Source organism: Pinus tabuliformis, chromosome X, assembly GCF_031772625.1.
Source record: "Pinus tabuliformis cultivar Carrire ecotype Pingquan chromosome X, CPIR1, whole genome shotgun sequence".
Taxonomy (NCBI): domain Eukaryota; kingdom Viridiplantae; phylum Streptophyta; class Pinopsida; order Pinales; family Pinaceae; genus Pinus; species Pinus tabuliformis.
Window position 1 is genome coordinate 980200644 of NC_142308.1, and position 5514 is coordinate 980206157.

A 5514-nucleotide genomic window follows, 5' to 3' on the forward strand; every position below is an offset into this window, starting at 1 on the left:
CTGGTGCTATAGGAATGAATGCATTTTCAAGAATAATGCACCATATTCAAGATCCACCATACTGAAAATTGTGGCCTTCTTTATGGAAATTGGGCCATGGAGACCTAGGTGTCATAAGCATCAATGGACTCTCAAGCACCTTGACAATATATCCACTGTGGTTTTTTTAATAGAGCCTCCACGAATGGAGCACATGGGTTTGGAGCCACCATCATCTTGAGTCCATTCTTTGTCTTTCATTTCTTGTGGTCAAGGAGATCTGACATCATATAGAGCTGAGGTGCTGGTATTATAGGGGGTGATTCATTGTACATCCTAGCTTGCTATGGAAGAGATATTGATCATCGGGGATTTGAAGATAGTCATTGACTGGGCCAAGGGCCAATCCACATTGGAGGTTCCATCATTATTACACTAGTTGGAGGAAATTAAGTCCATGATGGTTACTTTCAACTCTATCTCTTTCTGCCACATTTTCCATGAGAAGAATACTATGGCAGCCATACTTTAAAAGAGAGGGACTTCGGTCATGGTCAAATCTGGTTCAATTTCCTCGTCAATGGATCTATTTCCAGTTCGAGGGCTTTTTTCATATAATGCTAGATATGATCTCTTTGGATTTTTGCCGTGCATTTCATTTTGCATTTTCTTTGTGGTTGCAAGGTTCATTTTTTTTGTTTGACTTTTTCTCCATATCGGCACCTTTTGTACTAGTTTCATGCTTCTTTCGTGGATGCTTTTGTCCATTGTCTCGGGTCATTTTCCCTTATGCGCTTCTATAGGGCTTCTATATTTGTTTGTATTTGTAGATAATTGGGACTAATTGATGTATACAAAATCTAGTATATGGAAAAAAAAATTGTTTAATCAATAGAAGAAGTAGTTTTTTCTCTTTGAATATATATGTTAGCTTAATTCGTAGAGGTATTAATTTGACCAAAGTGTGGTCCTTTAGGGTGGACCTATAGTGAAAGATGAGTAAGGATATTAGCAAAGTGAGACTTAAATTGCAAAGACTCTCATCTCATTCAAGAAATAAAGTAGTTGGTAACACGGTAGATAAAGTAGTTCAAGCTCCTAGTCAAAATAACTTTATTGCTGCCAAAAATAAGTAGACAAGATACTACCGTGCTACATGAGCTCATACACAGTCATTTAGCTCCAAAAACCAATAATAAACAGAAAAGAAATGAAAACACGAATTAGAATTCACCAGAAGTGTCACGAGCCAATCTTTTCCCACCAACCCATTACATAACTGAGGAAAAGATATGAAATAGAAAAGTATTTGGGTAAAGTTAAAAATGCTAAGAAATTCAATTAATAAAAGATAAAAAGATTGGAATTAAAAAAAAAAAAAAAAAACCTTTTCACTTAAAAAAATAATTTCTTTGTATAATATTTTAAAGTTAAAATAACTTGAAAAAATAAAATGCTTAGAATAATGATTTACGAGTATCGAAATATAACACAGATAACATCCTCTCTCCTCCAAAGGATTTTTACATTTCAGCGGATCGTTAACAGCAACTCTGTAATCGTGAATCATATGAAATCTGTAAGCGTCACGTATTATTGACGGCGCACTCACATTTAAAGTTAGTTGGCTAGTAATACAAGAAAAGAAGTTGCCATACAAAGAAAGGAATTCCCATTTCCCATATCAAATTTATAGTCACAGTATAGCAAAAACTAATGTCAGCAAGTAAAACCAGAGGGCGGAATACTTGTAGGTGTAAGAAAATCAGGAAACAAATGATTTTAAAATTTGATAGATTGGTATGGATTTATTTAGACTATGATGTTTATCAAATCTATTGAGTTGTAAATCATTATTAAAGTATAAAATTAAAAAAAATATATATATTTTAAAAGATTTGAACCCATTTATGACATGGTCCAACTCCTACATATTAATATATAAATGAATTCAATGCATTGAAAATTCTTTTGAGCATTTAGATTCCGTCTAGTTAAATATGCATTTTCAATAATTTTTTATTAAATTTTAAACAAAATTAACCAAAACTATGCTTTAAAAATGTCAAAATAGATAATAATAAGATTACTTCAATATTTTAACCCTATTTCCTTTTCAATTTTTTATATATTATATTCATATCTGTTTTTAGCCATATACGTTATATACATAATTTACACAAAAATATTTTTGTTAACATGGATTTTAAATAGTTTATTTATGAACTTATATTTAATTTGAAATCTATAATCAAAAATTAAATAACTTACACATCTCTCTCTTCTTATTTTTATTATGAATTAACTGAATTTTTTACTTCCAATTACATTTTCACTTTTACTTTTAGCATTAAAGTATTTTATTATTAACATTATTTTTATTTTTATTTTTTTATTTTCTATATGGAGTTGATACTAAAATAAATTAGTTAACATGAATATTCAAATAATTTATTTAAGTTTTTGGTGAAACATTTTTGAAAATATAAAAACACTAACATTTGAAAGAAGAAATATAACCTTTTTTTAATTATTTTATAGTTGGTTTAAAATTATGTTATTTTGTATGAGCATTTAGATGTTTTACTTATGGTTGAGAGTGAAAGTAACATGATGAGTTATAATATTAACAACAAACTGACCGAGCTAAATGAGAATTGACCAAGCTAAGTAAGAATTTTATTATCAATATTTTATAATACTTTTATTTAAAATTAACTAAGAAAAAAATAAAATAAAGACTTGATATTTTGTAACAATTTTAATTAAATTTAAGTAAAAGAGTTTCAACTGTGAAAACAGAAACCTTAAGTCTATAGTAATTCCTGACCCAAAGTCTATGGAAGTTCCCAAAGCTATGGAGCGTATGGAGTCTATGGAAAGTTCAGTTCTTGAGCCTATAAACAATCTTGAACCTGTCGAGACTCCAAATCCTGAACTTGTGTAGTTTGTTGAAATTTCAAACACTGAGCCACCTGAGGAAAATAATTCTGGTTCGAAACAAGAAATATTCGAACCAAAGATAAAAGAGGAGAAATAGTGAAGTTAGTAAAATCAAGGGTGAAGAAATTGCTAGCAAAGAAAAGTAATAAAACCCGTGTGGAAAAGAAAAGCAAGATTCAATTGCAAAGGAAACTTCACTGAAAAAGGGAACTAAGAGAAAGGATTCTTAGACTTGGAATCAACCCAGAATTTAAAGAGAAGTATCAGAAAGTTACTAGCAATATGACAAGGAAAAAAACCAAGTGAAATGAAGTGAGTAATTGACCATGAAGAAAACTCAAACTCTCCTTTATGATCAATAGAGAAGTATCAAAGGCATCCACTCCTATATGATCAACACCATTACCATAATAGAGGAAAGGATGCCCAGAAATTGACTGTTCGGTGAGAAGCTTATTTTTATATTGATTCTTTGGAAAAAAAGCACAAGAAGAAAAGGCACAGTAGTTCTTTACTTGAATCCTTGCTTACAGTTTACCTGTATTTTCATATCATGGTCCAACTCCTACATATTATCCACCATTTTGATGCCTTTGAGGAGAAAAAGACAATATAAGCATTAAAACAACGAGACCATAGAATTGGAAGTTTTGGAAAGATATATTAAGAAGGAGAATGAAGTTATCAAGCCACGCAATCAGAATATGCCTAAAAGGATGTGTATAACAACAATTTAAAACTTAATAAAGTCAACATGAAGCTACATTCTCATATCAAGGATTTGAATGCCAAAATACTCATGAAGAAGCCAAGGTGGTTGATTGCCATGAAAAGTAGGAGAACTTAGAGTAACTTGGATATTCTTACCCACGTGATAACGAAAGGTACAAAATTTCCAGTTTTGTTAGTGCATAAGGACATGCAAGATTTGCAAGATTTTCAATGTGAGGAACGATGAATTCTGTTAGTGCACAAGGCCATGCAAGATTTGCAAGATTTTCAGTGTGGGGAATGATGAATTCAAAGAATTAGTCTTTTGTCATTCTGATGATCTAGTTTTGACATTTTACCTTTTAGGAAGCTATCACAATCATCATTTTCCATCATCAATATATAAAAATGCTATTTGAGCTTCAAAAGATACAAGAAAGTATTATTAAAGATATGTCACAACACCAATGCACATGTTTTTTACACGCATATACATGAGTAATTACAAAAGGAAATCTAATAATACTTTAGAGATTTAGTCACTGTACATATAGATAATTTGATCATTATCTTAATAATACTACATGGGTTGATTCGGTGTAATTTAAAGTTTATCTGATCATTAAATCAAACCATGATACATTCTCCAAGGTACAGTGAGTGCTCTGTTTCACATGCTTAGCTCCAATACTAGTCCTTTCTGCGTGTTCTGGATGTACTCTGTTGCCGACTGTGGTCTCATTTATTACTTAGATTTTTATTTATTTTTTTACAGTCATCTGCTGACGGATCTGTCTACCCCTTCTAACATTTAATAACCTTGCCTGGCCATGGTAATGTGGCGTGGTAGGACGGTAACTCGTCTGTTGGATCTCGGGATGCTACTCACATCGATGGTGTGGCCCTTGAGTTCTGGATCCTACGGCTGGGCAAGCTTTGGAGGGTTACTCGAGCCCGATGGCTGGAAGTTCATTTCATTTTGTCATTTCATTTTGGTTTCCCCATTTCCGGGTGTCTGGTTCGATTTTCCATCTAGTTGCTTACCTTGGTGCATCATGCCACTGTGTAATAACGGAGGCGGTTCCATGGAAATTTCTTCCGTTTACTGTTTGACACCAACTCCATGAACTAGGTAAGGTTGCATGATCCTTGTTATTTTTTTTTTGAATTTGTCTATTTCGGCATTGTAAAATGACCTCGGGTCTTCGCTGACACATCTTCTTCCATGAATCTACAGGAACAAAGGCGAGGAGGCTGGGGGTTTTGTTTCGCTGCTCCAAAAGGTGCGAGTTCCCTTACCAGCCTTCCACAACCGAGAATTTTCGAGTAAGACCATAGCAGTTTCTAGCTTTCGACAGTCAGGGGCATTATGCAAATGATTTAGGGTTCTGGTCAGTTTCACTAGATTCACGCTAGTTTTGTGTTTATATATGTAAAGGGGTTATAGACAACTGCCAGATGGACTAAATGGCTAAGGAGATTTCCTATTGTTGTAACAGAAGCATAATAGGTCTATTTTAATGGGTTTGAATGAAGGGTTTTGGTCATTTACGACCTGGAAACCTAGTTGTTTAGATAAGTCTATTTCTTCGTTTTGATAATCGGGTTACCCTGGTACTACCTGTGTCTTTAAACTCTCTCGGCTGTAAATTATAAAGGACTGTTTATTGCTTTATTTAAGTCTCCTTCGATCGATGCAACACACCTTGCTCTCCTTCTAGAAAGTATTGAGTTTATTGTGGCCTGAAAATTTTAAGAACCCTCTAAATTTATATGTATAATAAATGGGTGAATCCCCATGGTATATAGGAAAAATGGAAGGCGATTTTATCAATAATATAATATGTATATATAATTTTTTGGCGAATCTCTCAAATATTT

General features: G+C 32.8%; 1 long non-coding RNA gene across 1 annotated transcript; it reads left to right on the forward strand.

Moving 5' to 3' along the window:
- Positions 1-4410: 4410 nt before the first annotated feature.
- On the forward strand, positions 4411-5308 carry LOC149143002 (uncharacterized). The gene is made up of 2 exons (XR_016265003.1): positions 4411-4765; positions 4871-5308. It is a non-coding gene; the product is annotated as an uncharacterized LOC149143002 (long non-coding RNA).
- The last annotated feature ends 206 nt before the right edge of the window (positions 5309-5514 follow it).